This window comes from Silene latifolia, chromosome 2 (assembly GCF_048544455.1).
Source record: "Silene latifolia isolate original U9 population chromosome 2, ASM4854445v1, whole genome shotgun sequence".
Lineage (NCBI taxonomy): Eukaryota > Viridiplantae > Streptophyta > Magnoliopsida > Caryophyllales > Caryophyllaceae > Silene > Silene latifolia.
In genome coordinates, this window is record NC_133527.1 from 50,492,156 (window position 1) to 50,511,946 (window position 19,791).

The following is a 19,791-nucleotide window of genomic DNA, read 5'->3' on the forward strand; positions in this document are numbered from 1 at the left end:
CAAAATTTCATCTCCAATTGGAATCACCTGAATATCTGTTGTAGAACTCGAGATATGGCTCTTACAAGCAGGAACTAGCAAATTGAAGCACTCTCTTGGCTCGCCTAACTTCCTTACTCCAATGCGCATCTCAAAATAGCTTCATTCCCGCTCCAAATTCACTCTTCCTCCAAATGCATGCTAAAAGGATGGTAAAAGGCTTGATTTCACTACTTTTGGGTTCATTCCTGCAAATAAGACAAAACAACCCAAAGTAGCATATTCGGGGCATTTCGTAGCATAAAACCACGATAAAAGCATATAAATACGTGCATAAAATAGACCAATAAGACTATATAAAATGCACGTATCAAAGGCCATGAAACTGAAAGGTGCTATCGACTGAAGCACGAAATCCAAGACATGATTGAGAACGGAACGCTCCCGATCCCAACTGTTAAACCCAATAACATCACCAATCCATTTGGCGATCACTCCAACTTTGTTTCTGTCGAAGACAATGTCGATTATTCCCATCTTATACACCCATGTCACTTGAAAAGGGTGTTCATCGGGAAGATATTTGTGGATTGCTTTGATATCTTGCCAAACCCAAAGAATGAAATTCAAGTCGGGAGTCTTACTCTAGAATGTACTCCTCTCGTTAACGAAGTTAATAAAAGACAATTTGATTCACCAACCTTCATCACTGGCGTAGATCCTCAGAGGACTACCTCGGGATAGAGGCAGACCATCAAAGGGATCAAGGACCAGAGTCGAGCATCTAAGCTGACAACTGAACAAGGGAAAGCTCATGACCAGATTTGAAATTATGAGTCGGGATCTGTTTTCTTATCTTAGTCGAGTCGAGTCTAGGACTTTCTTTTCCTGAAGTTGAGTCGTTTGTTCCGCGATGACCTAGGGTGTGTCCTTGGAATCGTTTCTTCGAGTCTGTTAAGCATTTCTCATTCCAATAAAAAGTTGCAGTTTCGTTTCCAAATTTGTCTTGTTTTCAATCCTCAATCATTCTGAAAGCATGATAAAATGCACAACACACTCAAAGGCATCCCTGGGGTAGAAATATGTCCCGTTTCAAAATGTAAGGTACAATAGGATTCCGTGTTTTGATTCCTTTACCTATTCCATGTCTGGTGGTAGAAAACCTCCATCTGAACCAATGTTTGTGACAAGCTTTTAGATGATTCTATGACAAACCCGGACTAGCTCCTTGTTTCCCCTATCGATGATGGAAGGCAAGCCTTTTCCCCAACAAAATCATCCCATCTCGAAGAGAGAAGATATCGGCCTGTTCTAACAAGGAATTGTTAGTTCTTACCCAAATTAGTTGGCGAAGCCCAGTTTTCAAGGTGTATCCATTTATGACTAAGAGAATGAATAGAGGATCATTTTCAAAGAGAGAAAAAAAGATGAAAAAGAATGAAAAATGAGAAAAAGAGAAAAATTGGAAAAATGAAAAAAAAAAAAGAAAAATGAAAAAAAAAAGATGAAAGAAAAAGAAAAAAGGAAAAAAGATGTTGAAGTTATTGTGGAATGCTTTTTGGTTGAATGTCGAAGTTACGGAAGCCAGAATTCAAGTCAAGTACCCATAGTTGAGGTTCAATGGGCGAAGCCCAAAAGCTTAAGTAGTAACCTCTTTACCCCTAAGTCCTTCCGAGACGATTCTGGGGATAGTCGGGAATTTTGAGAATCATTCCGCTTGTGTTGTTATACCTAGCCTTTAGGGTCCAGACATGGAAATTTGAACCCACGTCATTTTCCAACCCATTTGCACTCGGGTTTCATCAAACCCGAGACACCCATTCCAACCACATCAGCAGCCATAGACCTTGGCCTTAGCACCACAAAACAAACCTTCAGAATGATGGTTAACCATTCCAACTTGTTATTACCAAGCTCCACATCCCAAAAGATCAAAGCCTTTTACACCTAACCCCAAACACGGGATTTAACGGTACTTTACAGGCTAGAATGGGATATGACATGATACCTTAGGTGAAACCTTCGAGTGTGTACACACAATCAAAATGCCACGTTTATGCACCATGATCGAACTACGTCGGATTTGATTTCGCTCCACGCGAATACGTAGGCAGTCCTTCAGAATAAGGGATTCAATCCACTCATCAACCAAGTTGTCATCTTGTCGGTTTCTTACGGGTCTTAACCAAGTCCAAATGAAGCCACCTTTGTTTGAGTTGGTCTTAGCACTCGATGTAGGCTAGGATAAGGATATAGTTTCGGATGAATAGTATCAAGTCTCAGAATGAACTTTATCTAACGGTGTAGACAAAGATGCTCAGTCACATAGATGTGGGTTTGTGTTGAGAACAGGAAATATGAAAAACCCGCTGAAAAGAAAGAAGGCGTGGAAGAAAAAATAGTAAAAGCCCGCTGAAAAGAAAGAAGGCGGTGGCAAGAAATGATGAAACTCGCTGAAAAGAAAGGAGGCGAGGAGAAGAGTGACAGAATGTTCCCAACAAGAGTGATGTGTGATGTCCAACTGTTCTCATAAAATCAGTCTGTGTTTAGTGTCTGGGCGAAACCAACGTTGTTGCTCCGTGAGTTTAATCCACCCTGTCAATGCCAAGTGATCTTGATTCCCATGTGCCCTCGGGAGCACGCCCATGCCATACGATATCTCTGTCTCAAGTCCGATGGCCTTGTGATTCCCATTTGCCATCTTTTGGCGCCATAATGGCCAATTTACATTTCTACCCCCAACAAGTCAATAATTGAATTTAAACTCGTGCACACTTACGGTTTTATTTTCCTTTTTTGTTTTACGGTAGCGGGCTACGCCCACGTTGTTTGCAAGTCATACAGAGTGTCCGTGTCATGTTTCATGCTCACCCATCAAGGCTCGATTTCAAAAAAAAAAAAAAAATCAAAATTTCAGAATTCCAAAAACTTTTTGCGAATTGTGGATAGATGATCCAAGTAGTAGAAACTTTGGGTCGATGGCCCAATTATTCAAAATTTTCAAATTCAATTTTCGGGTCGATGACCCAATCTTTTAAATGATTCAATTTCAAGATCGATGATCCAAATGTGCTTATGTGATGATTATTGCTTGTACATTTTCTGTGTTTCAAATATAGCAGGATATGCTTCAATCAAAGCCGTAAAGTCTTCGACTTTAGAGCCATCGCAAACTGGGGGCTCTGAAGCCGTTGGCTTCAGAGACCATTATCAAGATGTAAAGGATGACATCCACCAAGAATTCAATTCGATACAAGAGTATGAAATGGAAGAATTCCGTAGCTGAAAGCAAATGATAAAAGCGGCGGCAACCTCCTTGGAAAGTCCCGTCCCATTCGGACAAGCGCCAGCAGATGATAAATTTTGGGCAAATGTCAGCAGATGACGAATTTTGGACAAACGCCAGCAGATGATAAACTTTGGGCAAGTGTCAGCAGCTGCCGAACTACGACGCGGGTTTGATTCCGTCAGAAACGAATACGTAGGCGCCTAAGGGTAAGGCTCAATCCACCATATATGCAATTTATGGGTCGACGACCAATGACGATAATTTGACACAACAGAAGCAAGAGTCAATCCCCAACGAAGTTTCAGGTATGATCTCTTCTTATGGTCAAGTAGAGCTTATATACGCAAGTCTAATGGACTATAAACGACCCGAAGAATCCTCAGGTCGAAAGGGACCTGGGGTATACTTTGACTTTCGCCTTGTCCAAGCCTCAGTCAAAGTGGGGGCTCTGTAGATACCCGTATCCGTCGATATTGGAATTTATAGAGAACCCAACAAACACCCGATGATGATAGGACACATGTATTCTTTAGTTGTCACTGTCATTATTTGGAGCTCGTTTTACGATGTAGAATGGGCGTCGTCGATGAAGTATTTTATTAATTTAAATGATATTTAAGTTAATGTTTTTTTTAAGTGAGTTCATTTTATTAATTTAAATGATATTTAAATTATGGCTTTTTTTAGGTGAATTCAATTTATTTTATTTTATTTTGAATTTATTTTCCCAAGTTTATTTTATTGAAAATAAAATAAATATTTGATTTGAAAAATCATTTTATGAGTATATTTGGTTTGAAAAATCATTTATTTTAATGTGTTAATTGATTTGAAAAATCGATTTGAAAATCGAAAAGAACTCGTTTTGAACATGCGTTTTTGAGCTCGATTTTAGCTCGGTTTTTGAGCCCGTTTTCTTTGCGAGTTGGCACGAATATCGAGTACACTAACCAACCTAAGCCTCTACCCATCCACCCCTGTTCGAACCCCCATAACCACGGCCCAAATTCCATCCCAAACACCCCCCAAACAGCCCGCATATACACGAGCAGCCCCCTGTTTTGCAGCTCAATCCCGAGTCCAAAACCCGCTCCAAATACCACCAAAACCCGTACCCATTAACCCTAACCCATACCCTAGTATCCTACCCATATTATCCTAGCTTAATAACCAAGAAAACCCCTCTCAAACCCTCACAAAAGCTGCTGGACAGCAGCTATGCGTGAGCAGGCCCGACTGCCTCTCCCTCTCTTTTACCCTACTTTAACTCCTTATAAATACCACCCCTTCATCATACATTCATTCCTCTAAGTTCTCCATACATCCTACCTTCACTCAAAAGCTTTAAACCTCAGAAAAAAACCCTAATTGCCTCTCAAAAACCCTCCACAAAACCGACATCCAAACTGGAACAGTTTGTGTGTCCTCTTCGAAAAACAATTCGTTCCTCCTTCAAACCTCCATCAAAACTCGAGTTTCTTGTTTCTAATTAACCATATAACATCCATCTACACATTAGACAAAGATTTACGAGCCAAATTGCCCTTAAGAGTACACGAAATCCCTCGAAAAACAGAGTGTTATACACTCTGTTTTTGCGATTTGTTCCTCGTCTGTCCGATTCTGTTTGTGCTCGTTTTTCGTGCCCAATAACTCAAAACGAGCAGGGGTTGCTTTAAGATCTCTGTTCTCCTCTCTTTCTAGTTTTCAAAACATCTTTTAAATCGAATTTTCATCGTGAAACGAGGGAGAAATCGCTGTTTGAAAGGTTCTGTCCAGATTCGATAAAAACGCGTGTTTGCTTTGTTTCTTCGTCGACGAAGGCCTCTCGAGATAAAATCTACCATCGATTACGACCCAAGACAGTGTCAACGATATATGTAGGTTGAGGGTGCATCAAATCCTCCTCTTTCTCCTTTTTTTATTTCGTTTTTATGTTTGTTTTTCTTATAGTTTGTTTTGTTTGTTTATCGCTTTTTATTTATCGTTTAAATTAACTATGAAACTAGTTTAGTCCGAGTATGAGTTAAAGTACCACCATGAACACCCGTGTTGACTTGATATAGGAAATAAACCGCTACATCAGTCGGTCGTACACCCCCGTCTCATTTACATATCCTCGTGTTCAAGGTAGGACATAAATAAAACGAACTTCTAACTTCGCTCCTCGTTTTTGACCCTTTGTTTGTTTCGCCAATTCGACCCATCTTAGGACCCGTCACATGTTAGTATGACCTCTGATTGTTAACATATAACTCATTTAGATGATATTAGATCAATTTGATAACCTAATTAGACACATTAGGGTACATCGACATAGCTTTAAAAACCGATTAACAATTCTGTAACTTAATGAACGCATCTCTCTCTTTCACCTAATTTCTCGCTAGTATAAGAGTGCGTGATTAGCACCTTCTTATTAACACTCGATGAGTTAACTTAATTAGCAAACTTGACCTAATTTGACCCCTTTTAGGCCGTGTAGAATACACCTTTGCGCGACATCCTTCCAATCGATCAACGTTGTTTCTAATTCGTTTTCTAACTTGTTTCCTATCCCGTTTCGCAATCATCTATCTAACATAATGAACCTGACCTAGGACCTAGGTTTGGCCGTGGCCTTTGGCCTTCCTTGTTTCGTTTGTTTTTGCATCGTTCGTTCTTTATTTGTTTTGTCGCTTGTAATTTATCGTTTGTTCATCGAGTTGTAATTTTCAAGTTAGTTTTCTTTTATCGAGTTAAAACCTCTTTCAAAAACCTTAGTCTTGTTTGGTTAGACGGTTGTACCCCAATGCAAGTGAGAGCGTAGTAAATCGCATGTTGTTTAAAGCAACATGGCCCGATTTATGCTAATGCATGCTTTGGTGTGTGACCCAATGTCTAATTCGATAAGATTAAGTGAAAGCACGCATTACGAGGAGTGACCCAAGGCCGTGAGTCATGTGAGCCGTGGGCCCCCCCTTTGTGCACGTTTTTCTAGGTCGAATGGTCGTGTAATGTGTCATGTACGGCATTGTATATAGCGATTGTATTTAGATCGAGTTGTATCTTTAATTTCTCGTTGTGTCGGCATGAAATGCCTGGGTTGTAATAGGGTAGATCCCAACGGCTCCCCCATTCCCATCAAGCCTTGTTTGTTTGCTTTACATGTTGTTAGATCAATCAACCCACATGCTAAATTACAACTTTGACAAAGTTAGTTTAGTTGCATCTAAAACGACATAGAAATTGTTGTCACATGTTAGGGTTTTGAAAACGATGTTTGCATATCATATATCGTAGTAGCTATGACCTTGTTTGAAATCCATACTTGACTTAGTAGAGGCCGTTATTGACGGGCGGGGTTGGGTGTCCTTATGGGCTTCCCAACACGTACCCTCACCCCTTACTCAAGATCTATGGTTTGTGGATCCGTCTAAATACCATTGGATTACGAGAGTCATTCAAATCGAGTGATATAGGGTACAAGTCTTTATCTTTAATCACTCGTAGTCGATTGGCTTTATGCTTTTCGATGAAAGGTGTAAAGTTGACTTGAATGGTTCCAAGTTCCCAAAAAACTTGGTGGCGACTCTAATATGTCTTAATTCGATTCGAAAGAACCTCGAGTCGATTATGCCTAGTGTGGATCCCGCGGACGCAGTTCCCGAAGGCCTTGTCCACAGTCACTACTAAAAAATATTTAATTCATATCTACCTTGGAATATGTACTATGATGACATATTTATTTAAAAGATATGCGAAGGATACGACTTACCTGTGCAGTAATATTACTTAATACCTTTGATGATTTATTTTTGCGCTATGGCGGTAGAAGGATTGATGGCCTGATCAAATCTTACAAATAATCAGGCTAGCATTCCCTGCCTTGAAAGGACTGACCTGTCCTGATCAGATCTTAAAAATAATCGGGCTTTGGTATAACCGTTCAGGGTTGAACCGAATGTTCAGGCTTGAAATGATGATTAGGCCTGCACTGATACTATTCATAACTGACTTGGAAGCCTGTTCCGGTCAGGACTAAGTTTTCCAGCCAGGCCCGAATTCTTTGAAGTTTAATGTTACATTTTCTAAAAACATCAAATCATTATAATTAGGAAAATTCACCGTAGAATAAAAGAAAGTGCCAAAATTTTAAGATATATTTCTTATACTTTGTAAAAAATGTATTAGGTGTATGAAAAACTTATCTTTGAATTTCTTTGGTGACAAATATGCCCTTGAATTCTCCTTAGGCAACACCGGAGGTTGTAACACTTATGATCGTTGGAAGGACTTTTGATTTATTTTAGTAATATTTCCCTCGGATCTAGCATTTCTTCGTTCCAAACGAGAGTTATAAAAACCATTGTACCAATTTTTCTCAAGGCTCTCAAACTCGTGACAAGAAAAAATCTTGCGAACATTTTTGTAGGATTAATAAACTAGTTTTACCACAGACGGCGCCAATTGTTTTGTCCATATTTTGCGCAAGGCTGTAAATATGACCAAGGTAGAATAGTATGGGGGTTAACTAGTATTATCCTGTTTCGATATTATCGTGATCATGACTAGGCAGAGTTGATAATAATAAAAGTAATGCGAATAAAGTAAATAATAATAAGACAAAGGGATTTGTACGTGGAAAACCCTTGAATGGGAAAAAACCACGGGCACCAAGCCAGGAGAGGATTTCACTATGTTTGGGAGAATATAAGTATGATAATGACAATGTTTCTAATATTTCTCTAAGTGTTGTGTGGCTTGTAATCTTGTAGTGCGTGTTGTATATGTTGGAGTATGCCTCATCTTGCCAAATGATCATCAAATGCTCCTTATATAGCCAGGCTGAATGGCTGCCAAATCTTTGTACTTAATGCTGAATATTCCTCCTTAATTGCTGTCTTTATTGCGCATTAATGCCTATTAATGCTCCCTCTTTATGACAGAATCTTCACCATTAATATGCTCGTAATTACCATATTAATGTGGTAATAATCTTGTATATAATTATCCTTGACTTGGTCAAATGTTGACCATACACTTGACCGTTGTCCTCTCCGGCCTGGTGCCTGTCTCCTGATACCCTGATTGCCTGACGCCCTGACACCCTGATAGCTTGACGTCCTGACACCCTAAAGATGACCCTGAAGATGATATGGGAGTCTAGGCTCATCTGCTGGTGCCAAACTTGGACTACCTTGACGGACCTGCCCTGATTGTCAGGCCAGGGTAGAATTCTATCATGTCAGTAGTGCGAAATTCCAGGCCCAACACACTCTCCACAAGTTGTAAACTCAACTTACGAAACTCGGCACAAAGGTCGTCGGGGAGCACACGAACAGCACTCAAGGAATGAGTCGGCTTCCTACTAAGGGCATCAGCAACCACATTTGCCTTTCCTTCATGATACAACAACTCCAAGTCATAATCATTCACCAATTCCAACCATCGTCGTTGTCTCATATTCAAATCCTTTTGGGTGAAGATATACCTCAAACTCTTATGATCGGTGTAGATTCGGCAATGGACTCCAATGAGGTAGTGTCTCCACATCTTCAAAGCATGAACAACGGCGGCTAACTCCAAATCAATAGTGGGGTAGTTCACCTCATGAACTCTCAATTGTCGCGAAGCATAGGCAATAACTCTTCTATTTTGCATGAGAACACAACCTAAACCCATCTTAGAAGCATCACAAAACACATCAAAATCATCTCCATCCTCGGGGAAGGTCAACACGGGAGCGGTAGTCAACCTCTTCTTCAACTCTTGGAATGCACCTTCACAAGCTTCGGTCCACACAAACTTGGTCTCTTTCTTTAAAAGTTGAGTCATCGGTCTAGCAAGCTTGAAAAAATCTTTCACAAAGCGACGGTAATAACCTGCCAAACCCAAGAAACTACGGATCTCACCAACATCGGTTAGGCTCTTCCACTCAATCACGACTCCAATCTTCAAAGGATCCACCATGACACCATCCTTAGATATCACATGGCCTAGAAAAGACACCTTAGACAACCAAAATTTATAGCTGTTCATGGGTCATCCCGCCCATTAGGCCCGCCTGTCCAGCCCGCTTATTACGTGGGCTTGGACAAGTATTTTTTTACCCGAAAAATTAAGAGGGCGGGCCAAGCCCAACCCACCAAGTTAAATGGGCGGGTATGGACAACAAGAAAATCTCGTGGGCCGGCCCATTAGGCCCGTTTAATATTTAAATCCTTTACTTTAACTCCTAAAAAAAGACATTTTCAAAGAAACTTGTATCAATTTTATATGGATGTGGAACGCTAAAATAATAGGTAAACTATAACGGTTAAAATATAACGAAAATATTTATATAATGGGTAGCCTTATATATTTTTATTAATAAAACATCTAAATTGAAGTTTCGTGGTACGACCCATTAGCCCATGGGCCGCACGACTTTTGACTAAAGGGCGGGCAAGGGCAAGAATAATTGGCCCATAATTAAGGCCCGACCCGCCCACTAAGGTCTTAAGGGCAACTTTTTCCTTCATAGCCCGGCCCATATCCGGCCCAAGCCCGCATTTGAACAGCTCTACCAAAATTCACACTTGGAGAATTTGGCAAACCACTTTTGACGACGGAGGATCCCCAAAATGATACGAAGGTGATCGGCATGCTCTTCTTCGGACTTGGAATAGATGAGGATATCATCAATGAAGACCACAACACACTTGTCTAAGAACTCACTAAAGATCCGGTTCATTTGGTCCATGAAGATATAAGGGGCATTGGTTAAACCAAAGGGCATCACCTTAAACTCGAAATGTCCATATCTCGTGCTAAAGGCGGTCTTAGGGATATCGGACTCATGAACGGGAATTTGATGGTAACCGGATCTCAAATCAATCTTGGAGAAGGTAGAAGCACCTTTGAGTTGATCAAACAAATCTTCAATTCTTGGTAGAGGATACTTGTTCTTGATGGTAACACGGTTAAGCTCGCGGTAGTCAATGCAAAGTCTCATGGATCCATCTTTCTTCTTCACAAAGAGAACGGGAGCACCCCAAGGTGAGGCACTAGGTCTAATGAATCCTTTCTCAATCATCTCATCAAGTTGCTTTCTCAACTCCTTCAACTCGGTTGGCGCCATACGGTACGGGGCTTTAGCAATTGGACCGGTTCCGGGTACAAGGTCGATAGAGAACTCAACATCACGCTCGGGAAGAATTCCGGAGAATTCTTCGGGAAAGACATCGGCGAACTCACAAACCACGGGCACTTCTTCAACCTTTGGTAAGGAAAGGGGGGTAGAAGTCACCACACAAAGAAAGATTTGGTAACCTTTCCGCCTCATACTCATCAACTTCAAAGCGGGGATCAATTTCACACCTTCTTGGGAACGGACTCCTCTATAGGACACACGAGTGCCTAGCGGACTCTTGAGGCAAATCTTTTGGTCTCTACACTTGAATCTTGCATCCTACTTTGACAACCAATCCATACCCAGTATTACATCGAATTCCTCAAGGGGAAAACGAAGTAGGTTAGCGGGGAATAAGGTTCCCAAAATAGAGATAGGAATGTCGGAGAAAGAAAGGGAACAAGAGAACATTTCTCCGGAAGGTAAAGATATAGAAGTTTCCTTACTAGGAATAGGTTCAAGGGCTAATTATTCCGAAAACTTGGAAGATATAAAGGATAAAGATGCGCCGGTATCAAATAGAATAAGGCAAGGTTGATCAAAAATTGAGAACATACCCGTGATGATATCGGGATGAGCGGCGGCTTCGGCTCGACTCATGACAAAGATGGTTCCTGTTGGCCTAGCATTTGTAGTAGGTGCATCCTTCTTCTCGGGGCAATCAACGGCACGATGTCCGGGCTTCTTACAATGAAAGCAAGTCAAGGGCTTGCCATAGCATCCAATTCCAGGGTGTAGAGCTTGCCTACAATGGTAGCACTTGCGTTCCTTCTCAAGCCTATTAGCTGATGTGGGAGCTTTTCCTCTTGGTTCTTGTCCTCCATGGTCTTGCATCCTTGGCACAAACCTCCTATTTTTGGCATAGTTTGGAGTAGAAGGCACAAATGGTCTCTTGCCATGAAAGTTAGAACGGCAAGAATGAGAAGAGGAGTGGGGCTTGGATTCTTCTTCAATGGCCTTCAAAGAGCTTTCGGCCCAAATAGCATCATCATAAACTTCCACAAAGGTAGTTGAGCTTCTTCTCACCATGCTTTCCACCTTAGGATTCAACTTGTTCTTGTAGAAGTAGACACGATCCTCTTCATCTTTCACGAACTTAAAGGAATAGTGAGCAAGTTCATTAAACTTGTCGGTGTAGGCTTGAATTGATATCTTCCCTTGCTTGAAGTCCATGAACTCCTTCATTCTTTGTTGTTTGAGCTCCTTAGGGTAGAAGCGAGTCTCCACAAGTGACTTGAAGCGGTTCCAATCAAAGTTGGGGTCTTGAGTAGCGGTATGACCAGTCAAAGTCCACCACCTATCGGCTTCCTTCACAAGAAAGTGAGAGGCTAACCTCACCTTGTCCTCCTCTCGGGCATCAAAGAGAGAGAAGTTCTTCTCCATATCACGAAACCACTCCGAGAGAGCAACGGGATCCACTTCACCACCATAGGTCCTAGCCTTGTTCCTCGCTAGTTGACTTGCAATCCAAGCATAACTTCCTTGACGGTTGGCTTCATATGTAGGGGGAGCGGGTTGAGCGTTTTGTTGATTAGGAAGCACTTGAGTGAGGGCTTGCATGATAGCATTTACCACATTGGTTGGTCATACCATCTTTTCGCACAAGAGCAAACAAGTTAGAACCTATCACCAAACATACACAAAAAGGCTACCGACTTAGGTCCTTAGTTCTACTCATCTCTCATTCATTATTCAAGGTCAAGTAAGAATTTTAAGTTGGGGTACACGTGTGTGCGTCGGGAGCAACAAAGGCTCTGATACCAACTGTGACACCCCTCGTTGAGGTAACTAAATGTAACTAGTAAATCGTGGCGGAAACACGATTTTTTTAAAACTTTTAAGGTTTCTAATGAAGTCCAACGCAAGGCATCACCAACACGATAAATAAGTTTAGATAGTTAAGTTTAAGTTTACAACACGTCTATTTATTGGGGAAAAGATATCCCACGAATTAACATAAGTTCAAAAGTAGGTCAGTCTATCAAGTGATAACTAAATAAGGCCCAAGGTAAAAACTCGCTAGCTCACACGGTCTTCCCCACTTAAGCTTCATCACCAACCTGTCATTCATAATAAATATGAAAGCCACAGTCAGTGGGGAGTAACTCAGGGTTCTCCCAGCCACAATATGTCAAAATACAAGTAATTAGGAATTTAATTAAACAAACAAGCATAAGAATAGATACTCACGGTAATAAGAAAATCATGATTAGTAAGCATAGGGGAATAGGAATAGAAGTACACAAATGAGAGAAGAATTATTAGGTCAACTGTCACATATTAACTAGACTCAAATGTAAGACAAATACAAAGAATGGACGGACAAGACGAACAACCTAGACTCCAACCTCCTGGTAGGACGACGATCATAATACGGTCCTAGTCTAAACCTGGATCTAGACTCTCGGAATGGACGTCACTCGATTCGACATGCGGTGACCTATCCGCATCCAAGACTCGATACATGGCACACAGATCGTAACCAAAGGTCGAGTAACCCCAAATCGGAAACATGGCACACAGTCCGTAACCAAAGGTCCGAAGAGGTGGAAGGATAACCCAATCCGGAAACATGGCACACATGTCTGTAACCAAAGGTCCGAAAGGGTAGATAAGGAATGTCAACTCGTCACACAATGTAAATCATCACACTTGGGTCCAAAGGGAATGTCCATGATTTTGCATGATCATAACATGAATAAGTCTTAAAGTAACTAATTATCAATCAGGAAGAAGATACATGCATAACTCACTCATTATTAGAAGTCACCAGTAAAAAGAGACATACAGGGGACTCCCAGTAGGAGGGGGTACCCGCCGCCACCGGGCTGGGCAACACACCAATATTAAAAATCAATGGAAACTTACAGTGCTCTCCCAGCCGGTTGGTGGACCGGCTGCCGGCCCACCGACTGGGAATACATGCCAATCTCAAATTTTACAAAAACTTACAGAAAACTCCCAGCCGGGTGGAGCACCGGCCGCCGGGCCATCGGCTGGGGCAACACACCAATATTAAAAATCAATGGAAATTTACAGTGCTCTCCCAGCCGGTTGGTGGCTGCCGGCCCACCGGCTGAGAATACATGCCAATCTCAAATTTTACAAAAACTTACAGAAAACTCCCAGCCGGGTGGAGCATCGGTCGCCGGCCCACCGGCTGGGAAAACAACCAACTCAAAATTTCATATAAACTTACAGACAACTCCTAGCCGGTTGGTGGACCGGCTGCCGGCCCACCGGCTGGAAACACCGTGTAACACCTCCTCATACCAAGGTGCCTTACCAGGACCACCCTACCATGAAAGTGTGTTACCATCTCGGTTGCCCGAGGTTAGTACATATCAAAAGCGTCGGAACTGAACACATTTATTAAAGTACTGTAAAGTATAATGTTTACAACATCCAAACCCAAATACTGTTTAACAAAATACAACTCCAAAGTCTAACAATAAAGGAAATCCAACTAAGACTCAGACGGTGATGCTATGACTCGTGATGGCAATTCTCCTAAGACAGTCCCCAAGCTCACACTAGCGATACCTGTCAAGCCTGCTCACCATCCCCGAATGGATCACCGCAGATTCCACAAACAACAACGGGGTCAGTATTACTCAAATATTAAGACAAACAAACAGAGAAATCAACTGATCATCACCAATTCCCAATCATCCAAACTCCCACAGTAGCCGACTACACACCGAAGTGTGTAACCCTGCCAGATTACCCATCGCAACAGGTAACCCTCGCCGCCAGTGGGTGACCGCAGCCGATCCCACCTAGTCCAGCTCCTCAACGAGCGACAACAATCCCTGTCCCTTAATGTGCACATCCCCACCCGTGGCGGGTTCCACGGAGGGCGAATTAGGGTGTGAAGCCACTCCCGCAAGTGACTCCACCACAATCACAATCATATAACATCACAGCCATCTCAATCCCCTCACACCAACATCGTCACAACAATCTCCATACTCTGATGATCAACAGATAACAATAATCACAACAAACATGTCTTACAAAGAACAGTAAACTGAGTAGGGAAACCCTACCTTAGCAATCAACAGTGGAATGAACTCGAACAATCAGAAAGGCTCTACTACGAAGTCTTCTCCTATACCATAACCATACAACACAATTACACAATGCACAACCCCCATATTCCCGATTCCACAAATATACAGTAACCCCAACGAATATGAATAACATATAATTAGAACTTACCAACAGTAGGATGAGGGATTATACGCAAGAACTCCGAAGATCTCACACACAACAAAGCTATGGAATGATTAGGGAGTGATTTAGGGAGAGATTAGGGTTAACGTAGAAATGATGAAATTGAAATGATGTTTTTGAAAACTGACGCGGATTTAAAATAATCTTAAACACTCCCTAATCAAACCGTCAAAATAATACTCGCCAGACCGAATACTCGGTCGAGTAAAGTTATACTCGGCCGAGTATCCGCTACTCGGTCGAGTATTCACTATACTCGGCCGAGTATTCATCAAGCGACCAAAACAACTCACAACAACAAAGACTACTCGGCCGAGTAGGCTCTACTCGGTCGAGTAGTCACCAAAGAAAATCCGTAGTGTTACAATCTTCCCCCCTTAAAAAGAACTTCGTCCCGAAGTTCACACTCTACTATAAAACAAAGCACAACACTACGCCACAAAACTATACTAACCACATATAACAACACCAAGGAACTATACAAGTCACCACAAAAATCATTATCCCGACTCAAAGCAAAACAACAAACAAAACAAAACAAGACCGCGACCATCTCCTACCCCCCTAAAAAGACAACGGTTACGTCCCCGTAACTAAACATACCTGATAAAAAAGGTTAGGAAAACGTTCTCGCATAGCTTCCTCAGGTTCCCATGTGGCTTCCTCCACATTATGATTAGACCAAAGGACCTTGAGTAAGACCGTCTCACCATTTCGGGTCTTACGAGCCTTGCGATCAAGAATCTCCTTAGGAATCTCGGCGTAGGACAAGGATTCATCAAGCTCGATTTTCTCCATTTCAAGGATATGCGACGGATCGCTCACATACTTCCGAAGTTGAGATACATGAAAAACACTATGCACCCTATCCAAAGCTGGTGGTAACGCTAACCTGTAGGCCACCTCGCCAACACGGTCCAAAATCTCATAAGGACCTATAAACTTTTGGCTTAGCTTACCCTTTTTTCCCAAACCTCATAACACCTCGCATAGGTGACACTTTTAAAAGAACCTTGTCACCTACCGTGAACTCAATGTCCTTGCGGTGTAAGTCGGCGTAGCTCTTTTGACGATCTTGAGCTGCTCTCATCTTTTGCCAAATTAACTGGATTTGCTCAACCATATCTTGAACAAGCTGTGGCCCTAAAACCACCGTCTCGGAACTATCATCCCAGCAAACTGGACTTCGGCATTTCCGGCCATACAAAGCTTCAAAAGGTGTCATCCCAATGCTTGTATGATAACTGTTATTGTATGAAAACTCGATCAGATCAAGCCTGTCTTCCCAATCGCCCCCAAAGTCCATAACACATGCCCTCGATGTCTTCTAAGGTCTTGATGGTCCGTTACAATCCGACCCATCGGTTGCGGATGAAAGGCTGTACTCATCTTTAAAGTCGTACCCATCAACTCTTGCAGCTCTTGCCAAAACTTGGATATGAACCTCGCATCACGATCAGAAACGATATCTTTAGGTATACCATGTAACCGAACCACATGCCTCCTGTAACCCAATGCCAGCTGCATCTTAGACCAAGTATCTTTCATGGGAACGAAATGGGCTGACTTGGTTAACCGATCAACAATCACCCAAATCATGTTGTTACCTTGTTGTGACCTAGGTAACCCCACAATGAAGTCCATGGAGATCGACTCCCACTTCCACTCGGGTACTTTCAAAGACTGAATCTTACCTTGTGGTCTCCTTTGTTCACCCTTGACCTTTTGACAGGTCAAACATCTGGCCACAAACTCAGCTACATCTCTCTTTATGTTTGGCCGCCAAAAAGTCTTCTTAAGGTCTCTATAAAGCTTGTCACCACCCGGGTGAACTGAATAGGGAGTGCAATAAGCCTCCATCAAGATCACTCTCCGCAATTATTCTGCATCCTCAGGAACACACCATCTCCCATCAAAACGAACACTCCCATCTGGATGGATAGAAAACCTGGAAGCCGTTCCACTCTCTACCTTTGACTTCCACTCCTGAATTTTAGGATCAAGCTCTCGCTTACTTTTGATGTTCTCATACAACTCTGGCTCGATCGTCAAATCCCCGATCGTATCCCCCTCTCGAATCATAAAGATCCCCAAACAAGACATCTCATCCCTCAACTTCAGCAAGGACATAGCTGTACATAGCGAATGAATGCTCTTCCTACTCAGTGCATCTGCAACAACATTAGCCTTACCCTCGTGATAGATGATCTCCATATCATAATCTCCAATCAGCTCCATCCACCGTCTCTGTCGCATGTTAAGCTCCTTCTGAGTGTAGATATACTTTAGACTCTTATGATCAGAGAACACCTTAAAAGTTGCTCCATAAAGGTAGTGTCTCCAAATCTTAAGAGCGAACACAACTGCACCCAGCTCCAGATCATGAGTAGGGTAGTTCTCCTCATATTGCTTCAGCTGCCTCGAAGCATAGGCTATGACTTTCCCTCCCTGCATCAAAACACAACCAAGACCATTCTTTGAAGCGTCGGTATATACCTCAAAGTTCTCACAACCCTCTGGCAAGGCTAGGATAGGAGCTGTGGTCAAGCGTTCTTTTAAGGTCTGAAACGCCATCTCACAACTCTCATCCCAAACAAATCTGGCTTCCTTCCTCATCAAGGATGTCATAGGCCGCGCTATGGTAGAGAAATCTTTCACAAATCTCCTGTAGTAGCCGGCAAGGCCTAAGAAACTCCGAATCTCAGCAACATTCTTCGGCGATTCCCACTTCCTAACGGCCTCAATCTTACTAGGATCCACGGATACCCCCTTCTTAGATATTACATAGCCCAGAAAAGCCACTTCCTCTAACCAGAACTCACACTTGGATAGCTTGGCATAAAGCTGATTATCTCTCAAGGTCTGCAGAACTATCCTCAAGTGCTCCTCATGCTCTTCCTTAGTCTTAGAATAGACTAAGATATCGTCGATGAAAACAACCACAAACCTATCCAAAAACGGTGTAAAGATCCGATTCATCAAATCCATAAAAGCTGATGGCGCATTGGTCAACCCAAAAGGCATCACCACGTACTCGTAATGACCATATCGAGATCGGAACGCTGTTTTAGGAATATCCTCATCTGCTATCCTCAGCTGGTGATACCCCGACCTCAGATCAATCTTGGAAAACACACCTGCTCCACTTAACTGATCAAACAAGTCATCAATCCTCGGCAACGGATACTTGTTCTTCATAGTGACCCGATTGAGCTCTCTGTAATGAATGCACAATCTCATACTCCCATCTTTCTTCTTTACAAAAAGAACTGGAGCTCCCCACGGTGACACACTAGGCCTGATGTAACCCTTGCCTAGCAACTCATGTATCTGCTTTTTCAACTCTGCCAACTCTTTAGGTGCCATACGGTAAGGTGCTTTAGATATAGGACCTGTTCCCGGCTTAAGCTCCACGCTGAAATCAACATCCCTCTTGGGAGGCAAACTCGGTATCTCCTCAGGAAAAACATCTTCGAGCTCTCTCACCACAGATATCTCAGAAGCTGTCGGTGGCTCTACTCGGTGATCTCTCACATGACAAAGAATCAAGGGACACTTCTTCCTTAAACATGACTTTAGAGTCATCACTGCTATGAACCTATACTTAGGCTTTACCACAAACCCTCTATAGGACACCCTAACACCCTTGGGACCCTTTAAGGACACCCTCTTTTGCCGACAATCTATCCTGGCATCATACTTACCCAGCCAATCCATCCCAACAATCACCTCGAATCCATCCATAGGAAACTCTAACAGGTCTACTGGTAAATCTACCCCTCCAACTACCATGGATACTCCATTATACAGCTTGAGACACGACACAGACTCCCCTGAAGGTATGAATACATCATCTTTTACAACCTCAAACTTCCCCAAACCCATAGACACAGCATGACTCTTAGACACAAAAGAATGTGTAGCCCCGGAATCAAACAAAACAAAAGGACGGTACATTATGAACAAGAAAGGTACCCAAATACATGAGCATCATCCCGTGCTTCCCGCTTGTCCATCATGAAGAGCTTTCCACTTTGTTTTTCCGTCCTCCACCCCGAAATGAAGCATTGGAGGTACTTGGCTTGGCTGCCGAATCTGAGAGTGGTCTTTGTTGTTCGCGCCGATAAGATCCACCACCACCGCGGTTGTAACCGCCCTGGTTGCCCTGTCCACCTCTGTTGCCCCATGAACCTCCCGGTCGGTTACTAGCAAAACTCTGAGTCGTCCCTTGAGAAAAATTCCCTGACCGAGCTCCTGAACCATTCCCGGGCTTGTAGCTCGTGCATTCCCGTCTTTTGTGGCCTATCCCACCACAGTTGAAGCATGTAAGGTTAGAGTTGTCACTCACACTCCGACCTCCATACTTTCCCCAGCCACGAGATCCTCCCGAGAAACCAGCTCCCCCAGAAAAAGCCTTAGCATGGCTAAAGTTCCCTTTCTTGTTGGCCGCTTGACTGTTATTTCCACCATCAGCCTTCCTCTTTTCAGCAGCAGTCCTCTCATCGATCTCTCTTGAGAGATCTACCATTCTCTCAGCTTGACCCGCTCTCAGGTACACTTCCTTGAGGTCAGTAGCAACCCCAGCTGGCATACGACTCACTATCTTAACAGATAAACCCCTCTCAAAATGGAGAGCCAAACCTCTTTGTCCTAGCTGCATGTCTTATACATAACGAGATAGCTCCAAAAACCGATGATAGTAGTCAGTGACCGTCATCTCCTCAGTCATGGTGAAGGAATCAAAGTCAGATCTCATCTTGTGTCGGATATGCTCCGGCACAAACTGCTCTCTCATAGCACTCTTCAACCCAGACCAAGGAATAGCTCCTTCCGCCTGGTAAAATGCTCTAGCATCTTCCTTGACATTTTGCCACCAAACTGCAGCCTCTCCTCTTAGGTAGTACACTACCTGCTCAACAATCATGTCCTCGGGGCACTTAACCATTTCCATGAGAGCTTCAATCTCACGGTGCCACTTCTCGAGTAGCTTTGGTTCACCTACCCCGTCATATGTGGGAGGGTTGAAGCGAGCAATGATGATGCTGAGCTGACTTACATCCATCGACTTCTCGTTCCCCTTTCCCACATTTTTGAGAGCTTCAAGGAGAGCCTCTTGTTGCCCAATCATGCGAGC